Here is a 21,483-nt window from a genome sequence, read left to right on the forward strand (position 1 = left end):
TAATGGATTGGGTTATTATTTTACGTTTAGCATTCTATATTGACGTGGTTAGGGATTTTGGTTTGGGGCGATCGTGGTATATGTTACTCTGCACAGTCAAATATGATATGGATGTATGATTGTCGTTGTAATTTGTTCAGTAATGGCGTGTTTCTGAATATGTGTTTGTTGTGTTGTTTGAATAAAGTTTTGGTTGGTTTTGGAACGTAGGCAATATTGTACTTGTAGGGCCAGTGTGGTATGGGATGTCGGGTGCTTTTTGATTTGGGAATGAATTTCTGTATTTGGGCTTGGTGGGTTCGTACCCAGTCATGTTGTGGGGTATGTGTTTGAAGTTTTTTTTGAAAACGATTAATTATGGTGTGGGATTTTTTATTGTTGAGGGAAGAGGGCATTGTGTGAGGGGACCTCATGCACCTGGTTATGGGGATGGTATAATTTTTTTGAGTGTGGAAGTTATGGGGACGTGGCATGTGTATGCAAGTGTTAAATGTTATTTAGTATGTGGCTTTATAAGTGATGTTGTCGGTCAAGGGTTTTTTTTGATGTGTGTGGTGTACGCGGGCGTTATATGAATGTGGTGTGAACATTTTTTTGTTGGAGTTATAATTAATTTTGTTCAATTACATGAATTTTTTTTTTTTTTCAGATTGTGTTGTTGTGAGTGGGTTGGATAATGTATGTCTATGTGAAATTCTGAAATTTATCAGTTTGTGGTGAAGTTGTATTTGTTGCTTATGTGAGTTGTGGAACTGCAGGGGTTAATTCGGCGGGGTCTCGGTGGACATGGTCATGTGAACGTAAAAGGCAAGAGGCATTGGGCTTGTCATCGAGAAGAAAAATCGGGGTGAACATGCCTGGACGAGTCCTGTTTAAGCAACCCAATATTGTCAGTCGGTCCGTTGGTGCTAGGAAGGCTGTCAAACCACAACTCAATTTCCGGTCTAACGTTGCTGGGATCATTAAATTGGTTTACGCAGTCAATTTGCGGGAAGTGCACCTGGCATACTTGAGAAGGGCATCGTTTTGGATTATGGTTGAAGCTATATTAATCAACCAGCTTGATCACACAGAGTTCCGAAAGTGCGACGATCTGATCGTGCGTATCCTAAGGTCATACAGTGTACGGGAAGGCAAGTTTGTTCTGGGTGGTCGTGGAGTTGACTTGACAGATGAGGATGTGAAGCTGTTGTTCGGGCTGCAAGGTGGCAATGCATTCCTTGATTTGACGCCACGACTGAGGCCTGCGTCTGATTTTGTCCAACGTAGGTGTCCAGGGACAAGCAGGATAACGGCCAAACTTGTGAGGGATTTGCTGATGGAGGCGTCGGTGGGGAACACCCCGCACGATCATGAGGATACGGCCAAGTTTCTTTGTCTTTATGTGTGTGGGAAGCTTTTCTTTGCCACGTTCGGAGAGACCATTAGTTGGACCCTGATACGGTACGTGGACAACTTTGACGCCATGAAATTATATGATTGGGGTGCAGCTGTACGTAACATGCTCATGTGTTCGGTGAGGGACTTCCATCGAACACCGGAGAAAGTTACCGGATGCGTAGTTGTTTTAACAGTAAGTGTACAACCTATTTGTTGGTAGTTGGTTTCTTGGCTAACCTAAATTTATGTTTTTTGGTATGATTTTTGAGTGGTTGTTATATTGGTTTTGTTGTTTTCTGCTTGTTTGTGGTGCAGTTCTAGTTGTGTGAACATACAAACATTGTGAAAGCAAAATATGGTCACAGGTTCCCCAGATTCCTCAGATGGGAAGTTGGTGGCCTGATATCTACTTCGCAAGGTGTGAAGCTGTCCGATACAAATAAGTTTGAGGTAATTATTTATGAAGCGTTGTGTTTTTTTTAGGGCATCCAGTAATGTGTTTTATGATGTTGTTGTTATGTGTGGTTGCACTAATGTTGGGTTGTAAATTATGCTGTTTTGGCTAGGTGATCACGGATGAGTTAGTCGTACAGGCGCACGAAGTGTCAATGTTGGAGGGGAAGGGTATGTTGGGGGAAGGTAATGTGGGTCTGGTTGAAGAAGAGGGTGTTAAAGTGACAAGAGTGGCTGTTAGTGGGTCTGCTGTAGTGGCTGTTAAAGTGGAGGGCAGGAGCTATGGTAAGCAGTGTAGTGGGAGCATACATAAGCAAGACGTTAATGTGCCGTTTGTCATGCGTAGTCTGGAATGTGGGGGTGTATCCGGCGAGGTGGTGGATGGGGGGGATGGTAAGTTTTTACCCGCGTTCAGTAGTCCGACCGGGAAGAACAATTGCGAACATGTTGGTTCAGGAAGTCCTGATTTTATAACTGAGGACGCAGGAGAAAACAAAATTATAATGGAATTGAAGAAAAAAGTTGATAGATTGAAAAGGAAGAATGAAATGCAATCAGTTAATTTGGTGGCAGGGTTCGAGAGCATTTTTAAGGTGAAAGATGAAGAATGCAAGAAACTTGTAGCTGAGAATGCCGAGTTACGACGGAGCCTTGCAGCCTTTAAGGAACAAGTTGCTGAGCAAGCAGTGCATAGTGTGACGCAACATTTTTCCAGTGTGAATGTCACGGACCCTTGTGTTGACAGATATGTTGTTGGTAATGGGGTTGGTGTTGGTAATGGACTGGACCACTGCCCGACTGTTGAATATGGTATCATGGTGGACGCCTCTCCCGTCGCATATGTTCCCATGGTTGACAACAACGAAATGCACGATCCCATCCAAGCAGATGACAATGACGTTGTTGTTATGAGTCCTTTGTTGACGAAAGGTGGCAGTGCTGTGAGTGGTATGAACTCCTTCGTACGTAACATCAAAGGTAAAGTGAGGAAAAATCTGAAGTTATCAGGGTTTGAGTACCCAGAGTTGAGGTGTAGGGGACGAGTAATGAACAACGAAGTGAACATTTCTAAGACCGGGGGGGTTGGATGTAGTGTCAATGTGATGAAACGCGAAAGTGTGATTGATGTGGACAGTGTTGGTGATGGGAAGAAAATTTTCACAGGTTTTGGAATCACGAATCGTAACACAGTGTGGAAGATGATGACTGAGACAGAAAAAGATGTGATAAACAATGCGTATGATAGATACGGTGATAGGTCAGTACCGTGTGTGTTTGTGGGTATAATTTTTAAGGTGTGGAATACTAATTGCAGTGGTAGTTTTTTGTACTGTAGTACACAATATTATTGTCGTTTATGTAATTGTAATGTTATATGTTGACACGTGTGTAAGGCTGTAATGTGGGTTGGTCGAATTGATGGGAATGCAGTATATTTTTCGGACGTTAGGTCACTGGTGAGGCAATCAGGTGTGCGGGGGAATGTAAGTGTTACCAATTGTGTTATGGGTCATATTGGTTTACCGAAATATCTGTTTTGTGAATATGTGTGAATGTGTGAATATTGGTCTTATTTGGATTTTGGCACTGTTTGTGGCAGGTTATTGACGCCTTCGCAGAGGTGCTGTCTGATGAGCAGGAAAGGTTGAATGCGGGAAAAGATTTTCTGGAGAACTCTTATTTGTTCAGCAGCATATGCTGGGTAAGTTTTTTTTAGGTCTCCATTGTGTGTCATTGTTTGTGGATGGTGTGGAGTGATATTGTTATTTTGGTTTGTTGTGGGTTTGATGTGTGCAGGACGTGATGAAAGATGACAATGTGGAGGCAAGATTCAATTATGTGACGAGCAATCTACATGCTGGGGTGCACGTTACATGCATTTCCTGGTTTGCCACCTTGGTCATTGGACATTAGTGGTTTATGATATTGAGGACGGAAGCTGGAAGCACTACAATTCGATGCGGAGTAGGACCAGTACCGGCGGTGTGCACTACGCGGAGGCCGTAAAACTGGTGGGTTGATTTGAATCATGTTAGAGTTGACGAGTATGTACGTGTATTGGAATTACATGTTATATATTCTCATTGGGTTTGCTTTTATTGCGCAGAAAAACATTGTAACTGACATTCAGCGGCAAGCAATGGCTGCAAATGGCTTGGATCAACTGGTTGGTACGCAGGATTTTGATATGATGGTGGAATCAGTTTCGGAATGCCCCCAGCAGCGTACGGAAACGTTAGTGCAGCGTGTTTTTTTTTTTTTTTTTCAACAAGGTTGTTCTTGCAGAAGATTTCTGATGTGTGTTGTTGACGGACCGTTTGTAATGTGTGTTGTTGCAGCATGGACTATGCGATTATTGTTTGCACAATAATGAGACAGTATGTGAATCATGTTGATGTGGGGCGGTCGTTAGAAGGAGGCAACTGTAGCGTGTTACGTGCGGACATGGTGAAAAGATTCATAGGAGATCCTATACGTGGTGTGATGAGCAACATGGGCCGAATGGTTGGGTGATGGAAGTTCAATTACTGTTACGTTACTACGTACTACAACTACTTTTAATTTTACTGCGTAGATTACACTTTGGAAATAGTTTTTTTGGTTGACAGTTGCAGTACAAACTGTTTATAGTTTATGTGTTGGTTTTATGGTTTTTGCATAATGATTTGGTATATAATGTGGGTTTTGTCGTGGATAGTTTTAGTTACGTTTCAATTAGATTATGCCTAGATTATAAACAAAGAAGAACTATTACGTTACTCCGTTTCACAACTGTGTTGAATTATAGTGTTCAATGCGCACGTTTGAAATACTTATTTATTGTTGGCAGTTTTATTACCAAGTGTTATGCATTTATGTCCTGGTTATATGTATGTGTGTTTGCATTCATCTCATTCATGAATGTGTGTGTGGCGCGCGGTACGTGTATGTGGTTGGGCATCACGGATGCATCTGGTGATATGAATGTGTTGTCGAAATGGGATTTAAGTTGGACTGATAAGGTATTGTAATTTGTTTTTGGCTTGCGTGGTAGGAAGTGTAGTATGTGTAGTACGGTGCAAATCTTGGATGGGAGGGGGTTTATGTGTGCTAAGTTGTTGATCCTGTTCGAAGGGGACGTTGTAATGTGAATGTGTAGTTGCATCGATATGGAAATCTAAGTTACTAGTTGTTGTTCTCGTCGTCTTGCTGGCGTTGTTTAAAGTGCAGCGTTTGGGGTAGGGTGCGACTGTTTGTTGGTATGGGGAATGTCTGTGTGTGGTGATGGTGTGAGTGGCATGTTTTGTTTGATGTTAGCATCGTAAATGTGTGTTTGTGCCGTGATGTTCGCACTGGTAAGCTTGTATGAATTCATGACAGAGGTACTAATATGTTCTTGATGTGAAAAGGGTGTAGTGTAATATTCACTAAATGACGTCCACATGCTGGGGTTGGTTACCCTGCCTGTTTTCATACCAACCACGAATGCAGATTGTGTGTAAGTCAGTATGAATTCAGAACGTACTTGCATGTTCTGTTGTAGTTGTAAAATACTGCAGTTCAGAATTCACGTAAAAACACATGCAAAAATGTTGTGGGAGGTATAATCTGCCATATTGGTTCCATCCACGGATGTCAAAATTTGTGATGGAAATACCAAGTCTGTTGTGGAGATAACATATATCGAATTAAATGAAGGAAACCTATTATTAATAACTGAGTGTGCCAATGATAGTAAATTGGCTATGACATAGTCGTGTGGCGTCGCACACAATTATTGTAACCGAAACAATTGAAACAAAAATATTGTAGCGAGGAAAAAACTGGAATAGTAATAAGAAAGTATTGTATCGAATATGGCGAGGAAAAAACTTGAATAGTAATAACAGTTTAGTGCTGTTGTGGCTGGGTGGAAGGATGTGGTTAAATGGGTTCGTTGCATGTCTTCCTGTTATGATTCCCCATGCGCCCACATCTGCCGCATCTGATTTGCTAAACATGTTCCCCCTTTGACAGTATCCTCTTCTTCTTTGGTCTACCGGGTGGACGTTTCACGGTGGGGGGCTTGATGACGAAATCATTTGGGTTGAAAGGCGGTTGCTCAATAGTGGGAATTGGGAAAATGCTTGATGCATAAGTGGCACGAAACTCAGACACATGGAAGTATGGTTCGACCAATGTGTTCAAATCCCGCCCACTCTTACGGACAGCAACCATCGCATGTGCGCAAGGGAACCCATTGAGTTGCCACTTGAAACATGAGCAAGTGCGTCGTCCGATGTCAACAGTGACCGATGGGAAAGAGTGCACTTTGTACACATCAGTGTTTGATTGGCTCACTTTCCATGATCTACCTTCGTTGAATGCTTTTCTAATTGATATTCCATTTTGGGACATATGGTGCCGGTCCACATTTGGGAAGCGTCTCTACGTTTCGCCATTTGTCGCATCAATTTGGTCCGTATGCTGTTAACCATTCTTGTGATTGGGAGGTTACGGGCCTCCTGGACCCATGAATTGAATGATTCTGCAGCATTTGAGCACATTTCGCCATAACGCCGCCCCCTGCAAAATGAGTACAACATGTAGGGTAATAAGTATGAACATTATGAGGAAATGTGTTGTGCATGTTCATTTTTTGAGGAGCATGTGGGACGGACCTGAAAAATGCATTTGCCCAATGTTGTGGATGTGCATTTGCTAGGAATTCAGATGCAACAGAACGGCCCGATTTATGGAATTGTTAAACTCTGTGGTTAAAAGCGGTAACAGTTGGTGCGCATGCACAATGTCGTAATTTGCTAACCAAACCTCCTGATGCATACTGTTTGTGTAACGCAACCTGTCCCTTAAGTTCCCCTGCAAATGTTGTAGACAGAATGCATGTTCTGCATTCGGAAATACGGTTGGCATTGCCTCAAGCAAACCAAGGTTCCGATCCGATACAAAGGTTAGAGGTCTGTCCCCATGAACCACCTGCGCGAGATGATGAAGAAACCAAGACCAGTTTGAGGTATTTTCGGAATCCACCACCGCATAGGATAAAGGGAACAAACCTGCGGATTTGCAAAAATTTGTAGAACTAATTATGTACTGTATGCAAGGGTTGTGACAGAAACATAGCGCCGGTGGTTAATGACCACGTTAAAAAATATTATGAAGGTGGTATGGTTGGTTGTCATGTGAATGGGGTAGTGTCATGGTTTAAATTGAACGAACTAACCTTGGTTTCCGTCTTTTGCAGTGGCGGCAAGTAGAAAACCTTTGAAGCGGCCTTTGAGGAACGTGGCGTCTAGGAAAAGCAAAGGACGGCAATAAAGAACCCATCGATGCATGCTTTGAATGAAATGAAGTAGCGTGTGAACCGTTGGGTGTGATCATCGTATTCAATGTTGATGTAGGTCCCGGGGTTGTGTTCCAATACTGCATTACTATACCAACGTAACTGGTCAAACGAAATGGAATGTGCAGCGAACAGTTCTCCCCTCGCTTTTTCAACACCTAGCCAGGCCACCCGGTAACTTATATCGAGCCTGTAATCTTGTTTCAAGTCCAATATCACTTCGGTCGGACGGGTTAGTGGTCTATCACGTACATGTTCAGATACAATGTCGGCCACAAGATCAGACCCAACAAGTGGGTGTGTGGATGTACGCACAGCCACGCCACAACTGTGTTCACTGTTCCATTTTCGTAAGTAGAAAAATCCGTTTGCCTCCAATTTCCGTCCGTGCACAGACCACGTGCAAGACTTCGATTCGTTCATAGCACAGATAGCCGTTACCCGAACGGAGTCGTTCTTCAGAAATTTGATCTGGAACCCACATTCAACGGCGTATTTCCGTAATACATTGCGAAATTCAGAAGCCCCACCTTCGAAATGTTGTCCGATGTGGGTAAAACCTTTTGCCCATGGAGCCGAAAGGAAGACTTTCTCCTTGTGCGGACAAAATGATTGCAGCAGGTCGACATCATCGTCCATTCCGAAATCATTAAGTAGTGTAGCCCCCGTTGTGCCCTGTGCGTGGGTTATCATTGGGTCAATGGTAGGAGTGTTGTCATCCCGACGAGGATGTTGTTCAATGACCACGTCAATTAACTGCAACTGGAACGAGCGCGCAAGGCAAACCATATTCTTCAGGTCCACATCATTCTGTAAGGAGAAGTTGTTATAACCGGGAATCTTATAGAACAACAAGAAATTTCCCGGCAGAAGTCCGGCAAACTTCGAACAAACATAATCGACAAACTCAACAAATGTGTTTGATGATTGCAGATTACATGCGACATTCGTGGACCGGTAAGAACAAAGAAGCATCAAAAAGGCGTCCATCTGCATAACGGCACAGGTATCAATAAGAAATAACACACGACTAAGTATGTGAGAAAGACCCATAAACCCAAAATGAAAAAAATTGCGATAGAAATACAATTACAATGGGAATTGTGCATCGTTGTGAATGGGTATTGTGTTTGTGGAGTTGAATGTTTATCTGTAAACATTCACATGTCGGTGTGTTCCACAAAAGCAAGGAAGTTGTGCAGAGGTGAGGGGGGAATTACTGAAGTGTGGGAATGGTGGGGGGAATCTTTAATACAAAATGCAGAGAGAACCTGTGTAATATGACGGTGTGAACGTAAGTGGATGAATTCCTAAGCCGCGCAGATCAACATGAACCCACAATACAAACCCTAATTATAATACCTCTTAAATAAATTTTGACCCACTGTCAGTACCCACAATTGCTGGGATTGCACATACCAATATGGAAAAACAGAACATCCCATATAATAGGCGAGGACATATCCGTCCAGGCCACATAAAAAATATTCAAAAAAGGACTTATGGGTAAGCAATCCCACCTAATATGGAGTTGCCAATCAAAGAAAAAATCAGTAGGACCAAACGGAACACAATTCAGCCATAAAGGACTTTCCGATAAATTTCCCTTAAATGAATTTAAAATTAAAAAAATTAATTTAAATATTAAAAAAATTTGTTAAGAACAAAAATATATAAATTAAAAACTCAAAAACTATTTTAAAAATTTTCAAACCAAGCAAAGTAAGTTTCAAAAAAATGAAATGGGAAACACTGCAATTATGATTGCTTATTTATGGGTTTTTTTTTTTGTGTGGAAATTATCATATTAGTGAAATTTTAGAAAAATAATTATAAATTAATAAAAAAATTATAAATATTAATAATTATAATTATAATTATAAATTTTTTCATAAACATAATTTTTTTTCCTTGACTTCCACTGTGTGTAATTAATGAATTAGGATTCCCTCCTTAATTTCTTGCTTATTAGGTCATTGGGTTCAGTTTTGGGCCCAATGTTAATAATTCGAACCGTTCATATTTTAAGATTTGTTGAGTACATCATACCTCTAAAAAATCAAGTTTATTGGATATCAGAAAACATGTGTTTTGAAAACTGTTTATTAAATTTTCTTTTAAAAATGGTTTGTAGTTCGATGATCCGAACACATAGTTTTTAATATCCGATCAATTTGATTTTTTATAAGTATAATATACTCAACAAATCTTAAAATGTGAACGGTTCAGATTATCAAAATTGTGCCCAAAAGTGGACCGAATAATCCAATAAGTTAGAAGTTAAGGAAAGAAATTAACGAGGGATCTGATTCGTAATTATTACTCGGTATTTTTTTTCATTTGGGAATCCACACGCAGTGTTGATGACTTCTGCATAGACTTGAGGACCCTTCAAGTTGGAAAAGTATCAACACTCCATTTATCTTTCTTTTATTTTTGGATAAATTACATTTTTAATCTTAAAACATAAGTCTTGCGTTATTTTTTATTTTCAATATATAAAAGCATTTTAATTTCATTTTTAATATTTAAATTATGTCAATTTGGCCTCTAATATATAAAAGTGTTTTAATATATAAAAGTGATTATTTTATCCTAGGAGAAGGGGTGAGATTGTTTCTATGAGATTGGTATGCCATAGAACTAATTTGTGAAATGTCCATTTTACTCTCATGCTATTACTTAATAAAAAATTGGAAAATGGTAAAATAATCTTTTGAACATTTATAAATTATTTTTTTAGTGTTGTTAATTTAAAATTATATATTAAATAAAAATATATAAATTATAAATTAAATTTAATTAAAAATAATAAATTAAAAATTATGGCCTTATAATTTTTTTAGTGTTGTTAATTTAAAATTATATCTTAAATAAAAAATATAAATTATAAATTTAATTTAATTGAAAATATTAAATTAAAAATTATAGCCTTATAAATTACTGAAAATTTTTAGTGTTATTAAATTGTAAATTATAGATTACAAATTTAAAGTTATATATTAAATAAAAATTATAAATTACAAGGGTAAAATAGTTTTTTGAACATTTATACTTATCCAGTCTGTCTAACCAAACATTGGATTCACTAAAAATAGTCCAATCTAAACATTTATCCCATGACTAAACAAACATTGGATACAAATCCAATTCAACCAAATAGTCCAGGGATAATGTATCCCAGGACTAACAGTCCGATGGATTACAATCCCCCCTTATTCAGTCCGTCCAAACAAACACACTCTATGTGTCTATTAACAAGTTAGATTGGAAAACTAAATTGAAATACTTTTTATATATTGGGAACCAAATCGACACAATTTAACTACTAAAGTTCAAATTAAAACACTTTTATATATTGAGAGTAAATTGATACAATTTGAACATTAGGGATTAAAATGACACGAAACCCATACTCCAAAGACCAAAAAATGTAATTAACACTTTATCTTTTTATTTTTTTTCTTTTCTTTTCCAAACATGAGCATATATAGTAAGCGAGTTGGATTTGATTGAGTGTATATGAATCATGTCATAAGGGAGTTGAGCTTCTAAGTTTCAACCTTTTGAAGTATTTGAAGTGAGAAACCGTTCATTAGCTTCACATATCAAACAAAATAGGATATTAAGACTCAAAACTAAGACATTTTGAATTAAACCTAAACAACTTACCATTCGAGTTAACACTCACAGGTAACATTAGTTTTCTATCAAACAAAAGTTCACAAGCACACATTCTACTTCTAGCAAAACATTCTTCACCATAATAACTACATAAGCAAACAAAAAATAATAATGAGAATCCAGGCATCAAGAACTTCACAAGATGGCACCATTTGTTTATGGGATTTCCTGCATTATTATGCATCATCATCAATCATGCCACAATACAAAATTACAATTTCTGTATTGTTAGGTTTTTATTCTTGGCAATCCCGTTTGAAAAAACTCCTTTAAGTTGTTCTTGTTTTCGTACTTTTATTTCAGTGAGGCTATGAATTTTTAGAAGCGAATCCAACCCGAATTGTGCCTTGCAGAGAAGTTTGTGGTGCTAATTCTTTCATGATTGCCACTTCGCTGACTGTGACAAGGATCGAGCTCGCGAGGGTCCAGAGGACAACACCCCTTAGTGGGTCCGGGGAAGCGCCACAGCGGGGTTGAAGGGCAGCGCCCCCGAAGCAAAATGCAAAAATGCTTTCAAAGTTGCATGTCCGCTCAAGCGGCCATTTGTACACTCGAGTAGAGAATGTTGAGTTCCAACAGTTTGACCTGTCTGCAAATATACTGTGATGGTGTTTTTGCGCTCGAGTGTACATCCTGATTTGGAACACGCGATATAGAGTCCCCGCTCGAGCGTCCATTCCCACGCTCGAGCGGACCTCGCGATTTCTAATTCTATAACATCTCAAGTTGCTCCAAATTTAGGATTAGGTTTTTCAGATCTTCTTGGAGGGTTTTAGGGTTTTCTTTTGAGGCTATTTTGCTAGTTTTTTTTTTATGTTTGATTGAGTATTCAACTCATGGTTTAAGAAGTATACATCAAAGGATTGTTTGTTTATTCAATACAAAAGAGTGTTATTATTCGGTAGATTCTATGGAATTTGAGCCTGAAGCTTTGGTGGATTTTAGAGTGGTTCATCGGCGTTGTGGATTCAACGTTGGGCAAAACAATTGCGAGGTGAAGACGGGACTGGAAGAGGCACATAGGGGTCGGTTCAATTCGGGCATGAATTCGCTAGGTAATTAAAAGTACACTTGTGTAATTCCTTTGTCTTCTTAGTGGATTGTTTTGTGGCTCTTGCCATTGGTTTTTTTATTACAATTGGAGGCGCTCCAATTGTGATTTTTCCACGTAAAATCGTTGTGTCGATTTGTCTTGATTGTTTGATGGAGATTGTTATTTACTGTTTAAAATTGATACATAATCACAAATCAACATCCAGGGATTTCTAGATTTTTCATACTCTTCCCTCTTTTTCAAAAATAAAAATAAAAATTAATTAATTAATTTCTTTTCTTCTTCCCCTTAAATAGGGATAGTTGAGTTGAGTTAAGTTTCGAATACAATAAACGATTTAAGTTTGTGCCTTCCAATTCTACATTTGCCATCAAAACACTACCTTCAAATGTGAATGCACTAGTCTACACTACAAGAAAATACACCTTTGGCGACTAAATTTTTAGTCGCCAAAAGTCCCTTTTTAGTCGCCAAATGTCAAATTTCCACTTTCCCCGACAAAATCTTTTAGTCGCCGGGTTTGTCGCAAATAGACGGTCGGCAATACCTTTGGCGACAAAAAAAACTTTTAGTCGGCAATACACAGGTTTTCAGCGACTAAGGTTTTAGTCGCCAATAGTCAATTCCATTTTTGGAAATTATACCTTTGGCGACTAAACTATTAGTCGCTAATAGTGAATTATTATTTTTATTATTTATACATTTGGCGACTATTTTTTTTTAGTCGCCAAAAACATTTTTGAAAAAAAAAAAAATTTTCCTTTGTGCCTCAGAAGCTCCCACAGTTCGAACCTAGGACCTCCAAGTTCCAAACCTTAACCATACACTCCACCCCACTATGCCACTGAGCCATCTCATGACTATAATTGCAACTTATATTATTTATATATTACTTTCATCAGTATTAATACACAACTATATATATAAATGTAATTATATATATTCAAAATATAATTTATGTAAAAAATAAATTATTTTATTAAAAAAATTTTAGATCACTTTTGGCGACTAAAAAAATTATTTAGTCGCCAATTGTATTATTTTTGGGCTACTAATTAATTTTCCGTCGCTAAAGAAAACCATTCCGCCTAAAAACCTACCCTTTTGGCGACTAAACTTGTTTTTGGTCGCCAAAAACCTCCCCTTTGGCTACTAAAGTGAATTTTAGTCGCCATAAACCTGTTTTTAGCTACTAATTTTTTTTTAGTAGCCAAAAAGCTTGACCTTCAGCGACCAAAGTGGTTTTTAGTCGCCAAAACCTTAACGTTTGGCTACCAAATGGTTTTAGTCGCCAAAAACCCTAACCTTTGGCTACTAAAAATATTTTTGTCGCTAAAACCCCTATATTTGGCGACTAAACTGCCTTTTAGTCGCTAAAACCATTACATTCGGCGACTAAAGTCTTTTAGTCGGCAAAAGTGACCAATTTTGGCGACTAATTCCATTTTAGTCGCCAATTCCATGACTTTCAGCGACGAAAATTCCCATTTTAGTCGCCAATAGTGTTTTTTGTTGTAGTGCTAAAGTTCAACAAGTCAGAGACACTTGTTCAAAATATCACTACACAAGATATAGTAAAACAATCCAATATTCAAATATAAATATAATAAAATTATAATTAAAATATTAAAAAAGAAGAAGACGAAGAGGATCAGATTATTGCATGTATTGCAGGTTATTATATGTAGAAATCGATAATTTCATTTCAATTTATGCATTTAAATGTAATTGTTGTGACATTTCTATCATACTTCCCAGACTAGTCCGATTGCTCCTAAATTATCAAAGCTCCTTCCTCAATAGGGCATTCGACTAAGTTTGAGTTTTTATTTTATTTTTTTTTAGCCAAGTTGAGTTCTTTTAAATCATTTTTTTTTTTTCAAATATTGTCATGTGAAACACGACTTTAAAGGTTGAAGTCATGTTCTCATTGTTTTCAAAACACAACTTCAAGTCTAAAGTAGTATTTTCAAAATAACATCGGTTTGGGAAATAAGTTCAAAGCAACTTACATTTGAGAAATATGAAAGAACTCAAGTTTTGTAAAAAAAACTTGCACTCGACCATTAGCAAGCAAGATGGAATTTCCATGTTGAGGTAAAGCAATTACTGCACTACTGTGTAAACACATTTCAGTTATCATTTCTTTCTCATCAGTTCTCCCATAAATTTCTGATTCATTCACCATTGAATCAGTTTGTCCTCTCTCCATCCCACAAACTTCTCCGGTTTCCACCACACCTTCCCTCAAGTGAAACTTATTTTTCTCCCCAGCAATGGCATCTAACCTATCCCTCATATCCTCGATCTTATGCCCCATTTTCAATCGAAATATAAGCCGGTTTCGAAGAGAGAAAAAGGCACTTACTTGGGGTTTAATGCCTCTCTCAGAATCCATCCTTCTTCTCTGAGCTTCAATCATGAACTCATCCACCAGATTGTCTGCATCATAAGCTGCATCATTGAGCTTTCTAAGCCAATTCTTCAGAGCCTCGCTCTTCCCTCGCTTGGTCTCTGCATCTTGAAGGACTGCTTGAATGGGTACTTGGTGTGGTTCTGTAGCTCTGTTTTCAAACCCCATGCTATCCCAAACTCTTTTAGCACTAAAGAGTTCAAGGTTTTCAAAATTGAACTAACAAGGGGAGAAATAAGTAGATCAGGCATACTCTAATCTGTTTTGAGAATTGGAATTGAAATCAAAACCAGATGAGAAAAGAGTTGAATCAATTTTCACTCACAACTTTTGAAAATGTAATGAAAAGAAATGCAGACCCTCAAACAGTTTCAAAGAAATCAAATGGGAAACACAGCAAAGCAATTAGGGGGTTTTCATTTTTTTACACGTTGGGCTCCACGCGGTGTTGGCTACTGCAGAGACTCACGGAGGCATCAAGTTGGAACCAAAGAATAAAAAAGATTCCATTTAAATTTCTTGGCTACCATTTTCTTTCTTTCTTTTCTTTTTCTTTTTCTTTTCTTTTATTTCAGTCATGAGCCTCTCTAATCCTTCACATATATATAATAGAAATATTTTGAAAAGATGGTTAAAAGTTGATTTTTTAATTTTTTTTGGCTTTCTGACTTTTTTATGTAAGAGAGGAAGTGAGTTAGAAGTTAGGAAGTGATTTTTAACTCGTTTTATGAGCCGTAATTTACAAAAGTCCGTGTACAATGCATGAGCTATTATTACAGCATATTTAAATTTTATATGTTGATAATTTTTAAAAAGAAAATATTATTTTATGAAATTAAATAGACTAACTCATTAGATATATAATACAATTATATAAATTGTATTATAAATAATAGTAATTAGAAAAAAATATAATAAGTCCTGTCATTTTAACATAATTATACTTTTTCCTTTTTCAATAACTAAAATAACCGAAATTATTGCAGAAAATGTGAAGACACAAAGATAAACAAAATAAAATATACATTTTAGTATAAAAGAGATAAAATAATTTTCCCATCTAAAAAAAATACTAAACTAACAAAGAAACAGAAAAGGATACATACGTATAAAAATGACCCATTTTATTAATAAATAAATCGTACTCGTATAACAAATGACTAGTTTTATTAATAAATAAATCATTAAGTCAATTAATAATTTTTAATGATATGAAAAATATCTTTTAATTCACCATTTTGTTAATAAATAAAGCACTAAGTCAATTAATACTTTTTAATAATATGAGAAATATTTTTCAATGAATAATTTTGATAATTTATTATTACATAGGCGAGTAGTTTTTTTTTTCTTATTATTATTGTGTTAAATTAAAATTTATAATAAACGATAGTTGTAATTTACAATATTATAAAACTAATTTATATTTTAAATTATTGGTATATTTGTAATTTATTAAAAACTAAAAAAATTATTTTTCATAATTGACAAAAAATGTCTGCGTATTTACGAGACAATCTTCACTCAAATTAATACACTACTAGTAAATTATACAAATTAAAAAAGCAAAATAGGCAACCCATGACAAACATTTTCAACCAAAACAACCAAAATTTATTATATAATTTTCAAAAAGCCACCATCCAAATTGTTTCATTAACCAAACTAAAAGACAAAATAGTAATTTCAAAACAAGTTAAAAGCAAAATAGGAGAAAAAAAAAAAAGCAGAAGCCACAAGCAGCAAACCACAGCTTATATATATATTAGTTGCGAGGCGTCGTGCTTTGCACAATAGTCCATGCCCATGTTTCAAGCAATCTCAAATTGCTTGATTTGAAATTTGCATCCATCCAAAAGGATCCTTAATCTTTGATAACTAATTACTGATGTTACCCTGTTGCATGCTACTTGTAACTTGCTGCTTCCCACGTTCAGCTACAGTTGTGACCGCTATAGATGGAAACATAACATATTTGCAAATATTGGACCAGCTCACTACGGGAACTGTAGGGTCCCTACAAAACAAATAGAATGAAAGTATATGAGCAAAAATAAAATAAAAATCCATGGTGCATATTTTGCAAAACTTGAAGGGGGGGGGGGGGGGGGGGGGGGGGGGGGGGGTGTGGTTATGAAATTTTATTTTTTCTAATTGTAATGGACTTCCCCAGATAAAACCTTCTAAGAATGCGATCGCACTAGCCATCAGGTTTGCACTTGAAGCCAACATATTATCAATTTTTTTCCTCCATAAATGTGTGTTTGGATTCTTCATTCTCAAAAGTGTCTGCAATAAAGACTAATTAATAAGTACATATGGTTCTTTTAAAATTGTTTCTTACTTGTAAAAAAATAAAAATACACATACATACTTGCCATAGAAAGGTGCTAACACGTACGCATCTCATGTTAGTTCCATTAAAGCATTGTTCTAGAAAGCTAATAATAATTGTATAGAAAGGATTTTTTTTTTTTTTTTAAATTTCAAAGAAATAATACTAATGACTTATATTTCAAGAGGAGGCTTGGCCAAATGCAAGCAATGCCTCACTATTTAGATAAATCTAAACAAGGCATTTCCATGAAGAAACGAACAACAAATTCTAGAGGTTTCTTCTCCAAACTAAGGAACTCAAAATCAAGAAATATTTTGAAATTACAATGATGTTGACAAGGAGTATGACAAATAGCGTGCAATGGTAAACATTAATAGTGTTCTTTAGTGAGAGGCATGATAGTAGGAAATTTAATAGAACACAATCAAAACATTTAGCAAAATTCGAAGTTCTAGACAGTGCTCAAACCCTACAAACATTCATATATGAAAGACAACAAAACAAAACAAAACAAACAAACAAACAAACAAAGACGACATTATGTTGAAGTTAGATAATTTATTGTATGTTTGAAAATTTAAAATTACAGGGAAAAATAAAAAAGTCAAGTTATACTCACCGCGCCCCACCCCACCCCTCCCCTTTTCTATTAAGGGTCATTCTGTGTTAAGAAAATATATGTTTATGTAAATGGAATGGGTTAAAGTCTATTCTCAATATCATATGTTCTAAATCAATAATTAGCTAGGTGAACTGGATTCAATCTATAAGCTTGAGGAAGTGGGAAATTTTAGAAGAAGAAGAATAATCATGTTGGAAATTTTGTAAACCTGTGCTTTATTTTGGTTGCACTTTTAGCTAAAAGCTTTCCTTGATAGAAGAAAACCAGTTATGTTTGCTCCATCCATGATCATTCCTCAATTTATGTTGTTCTGCAAACCAAACAATAGAAAGAAATGTATAAGCATAAGTGATCTATCTATGACTAACACATGCATAATACACGCATGCTTATGCTAAAATCTACACTATGAATACATACGCAAAACACATTTCAAATGATATGACTTTATGTAAAACACATTTCAAGTTCTTTGTTTACCCATCATTTTGTCAGCAATGAAATAGAAATAAAAAATCAGCAATGTAGTTTTTATAGAGTTGAACAAAAATTCCAAATAATCTAGGTGGTCAAGTAGGAGTGAGATTTGATGATTTTTCTGCCGAACTTGCTTTAGGTATGATTTTTCTTCTTCAACATTCTTAAAATAGAAAATAGTTGCATCATTGTGAAAAAAAATAGCATTAAACATATGAATTAAAATTGGAGTATTAACATTGACTGTTACTTTGATCCTTATATAAAATAACATCTAATTGTAAACTATATTAATTTAAAAAGTGTTGTCAGATTGTGCATTTGTGCATAACTGCTTCAGAAGAGCTCATTGACATAACCACTATGTATTAAAATGAACAGTAAGCAAATTAAAATGTTAGGTGGATTTCTATAATGTCAAAGTTAAAATATAATAAATAAATAAATAAATAAAAAAAGAATCAAATCAACACATGAAATAATTAGAGGAATGAGATACAATCCTAGTAGAACTACATAGGAGTGAAGAAGTGAAGAGGAGAGGGAATTTAGCTAATCTATGCAAGTCCATTTTGCTTTGTGAGAGAGAAGATGGAGTGGTGTTTGTCTTTGTTGATAGAAAAGAGAAATGCCTTGTCTTTGTTGAACGGATGCTCCCATTTGGTATTTTTCAAAAATTTGATGGTATGCAATTATCAAGCTCTCCTAAATTTGTATTTCTCCCGAAATGAAAGAAAAGATAGGTAATCTATCTTTTCAGAGTTATCGACCAAATAAACCGTAATGAAAGGAAAATAGGAGTTTGTTGCCATTTCCCTTCCAGTATTTTTCTATTGGAGCTTCCCTCATTCCTTTTATTGAGCATAATGATGCGAATCGGGCTTTGAATTACGCAATTAAAAGTGCATAAGATATTGACTGACCCTTACCAACTTTAGGACGCGTGAAGCTTCCAAAATATTACAACACATACAAACAATATTTGTTGATTCACTTAGCAATGGAGCAGCATGTATAGTGAGATCAAAAGCCAAAGAATCAAAAATCAAAGAATTAAGAAATTACAAATGATAAAAGGGTTTTTAGCAGACACAATGTGGTCATCAATAAAAGGTCATAGCAATATTGCCAATTCTACTTTAATCAATAATATCCATAGTGAAATTGATGGATTTGACTGGAACAAAATGACAACCAATTCCAATTAAAACTACTCAGCTAGCAGAGATACATAGAACCACACATCTTTAAATAGGCAAAATATGGATTAACTAAGAATTGAAATAAAAAAATAGCTTAAAATTTAATTTAAAATTTTAGTTAAAATAGTCTACATGTTGTCTTGAGTCTGACTAAACCTAAATATATATATATATATAATTCAATAAATAATGGACTAAAAGAGAAACATCAACTACTTCAACATCAGATTCTCTCAAATAAAAAAACCATGGAGTCACAAAAAATCAAATTATTAAATTAAAAAAAGAAAACTGATCTCAGCCTAGAATTGGCAAATTATGGCAAAAGTACCTCGTGCGATTCTGCTGGTGAAGTTGTCGGAAGAGTTCATCTTCAAGGGAGATCTTCCTTGTACCCCATCTTCAGTCAGGATTCTGAAGCCATGGCGATACAGATCTTCGGTCGAGATCTTTCTTGGACCTCATCTTCTATGGGTTTCGATTCGAAATCAAAGTGGTGCATCGATCGGTCTCACTGTCAATAAAGCTGTCAATCTCACCGTCGTCTAGATCATCATCCCTGCCAAAGAGAGGAAGAGCGATGTAGACACTGAAGAAGAGTGTAAAATGACAGAGACATGCTCTGCTCTTTCTGCTCCAAACAAAGGCAGTGGCCATGTTATGAACACTTTAATATGACAGGCAAAGTTAGGCCATGAAATTACAAAATAGTCCAAAATAGTAAGTACTAAGAAAATCAAGTACATCAGATGACTTGGAAAATTCAACAAATGAAAGGGGCAAAAGGGAAAACTGCAAAAGAAAGCCACAAATACTGTAGCACAATAAACTCCCTCTTATATGTGTACTAGTTGCGCGGCGTCGTGCTTTGCACGATCACCCATGTCCGTGGTTCAAGCAAATTTTAACATGAAATCAAATGTAGTATGAGGTAAGCCGTGCTCTCTATGTAAGTGGAAGAAATTGATATGTCTGTAGAAAGATTAAGGGTATGTTTGGTTTGTGTTTGAGAGATGTGTTTTAGAGATAAAAAGTACGAAAATATGTTTGGTTTAGTTTTTTTTAAAAGATGTTTTGGAAAATTATTTTGAGATAGAGTTTTGGAAAAAGTGATTGATTTGATATGTGTGAGAGAGAGATTTGTTTGGAAAACTTGTTTGGTTTACAAGTTTTGAGAAATTTTTTTGGGAAAATTTGTTTGGTTTGATTATTTTTGAAAACTTATTTGTAGAGAAAATTTCCCAAAATTTTTTCAGAAAATCAAACCAAACGAGCCCTAAGGTTGCGTTTGGTTGTGTTTTGTAAATGTGATTTGAGAGTATGAATTGTATTTTGAGTTTGTGTGTTGTAAAATTATGATTTGAGTGTAGAAAATTTGTTTGGTAAAGAGTTTTGAAAATAGTTTTGGAAAAGAGGTTTGATTTGAGTGGGGAATTGTTGATGTGATATTTGATATGTGATACAAAAATTTACAACTCATAACTAAATATACAATTCAAAATTATTTTAAAGCACATTAAAAATTAAAAAAATTTCAGAAATTTTTTTTTCCAATTATATAAATCAATTGCAAAAAAAAAAAAAAAAAAAAAAACCCTGTACAGCAGAGGACATCCGGGTGGATGTCCCCAAGGACGTCCGGGCGGTAGTCCCTAAGGACGTCCGGGTGGTCTTCCCCTGGCCAAAATTTTCACAAAAAACGCGGCTGTAATACAGAGCTCTCTGCAGAGGTTTGGAAAGTTGATTCCAAACACACAACCAAACATCATACTGAAATACACCTGTGAAATTACATTTTGAATTCACAACCAAACAGAGCCTAAGTGTCTGTAGAAAGATTAAGAATATCCACTCCATTATTAGTTTCAGTCATGCTTGCAATTTTTCTTCTTTTTTTAAGTAGAAGAAAATTAATTATTATGTTAAAGTAACATAGCACAAAACAAAATAAAGAATACCTAGCTTTTAATGAATTTTACTTTATAAAGGTATTTGAAATAAATAAAGAAAATAGTATAATTAGAAGCTACTCGTCAAAATAAAGAGCAAAATAATGACAACTTTCTAAATTTTCCAACATAGATTAAGACAATGTCATATGATACGTGAATAAACCAACCACCATCCACAAGGTAAAACTAATAGAAAATATTTTGAAAGTAAAAAAAATGTTTTGAATTAACATCTCATAAATATACTCAAAGCAAGAGTATCAACTAAAAAAATAGTCAAAAGTCATGTGCACAATCATGGTAAACTACGAGATGAAGATAATTGTTTTGCCTCCTACTATTCCACCACAAAATTTGTTTCTTAGGTAGTGACTATCTTTTCATCTTTTATCATATTTACCTAAGAAATCTGTTCTTTATACCATTGTAGAGTTGGAATTCTTTTGAGATTCTAAAATGTCGAGTTATTCTCTTTAGATCCGTCCTTTTCATGTCCAAGGCATTTCTAAAGTGTTCATGTGTTGGTTGAAGTCTCGTGATGATTGAGGACACAAAAACATTAGTGCATTTTCATGAATTTTTTAT

At 35.8% G+C, this 21,483-nt stretch overlaps 1 long non-coding RNA gene across 1 annotated transcript; it reads right to left on the reverse strand.

Annotated features, from left to right (window-relative positions):
• Positions 1-15,898: 15,898 nt before the first annotated feature.
• LOC145801031 (uncharacterized) lies at positions 15,899-19,836 on the reverse strand. The gene is made up of 4 exons (XR_014341849.1): positions 19,278-19,836; positions 17,476-17,577; positions 16,488-16,596; positions 15,899-16,324 (listed from the first exon to the last, which is right to left on the reverse strand). It is a non-coding gene; the product is annotated as an uncharacterized LOC145801031 (long non-coding RNA).
• Positions 19,837-21,483: the final 1,647 nt, after the last annotated feature.

This window comes from Camellia sinensis, chromosome 10 (assembly GCF_055761805.1).
Source record: "Camellia sinensis isolate YWXY chromosome 10, ASM5576180v1, whole genome shotgun sequence".
In the NCBI taxonomy this organism is placed as follows: Eukaryota; Viridiplantae; Streptophyta; class Magnoliopsida; order Ericales; family Theaceae; genus Camellia; species Camellia sinensis.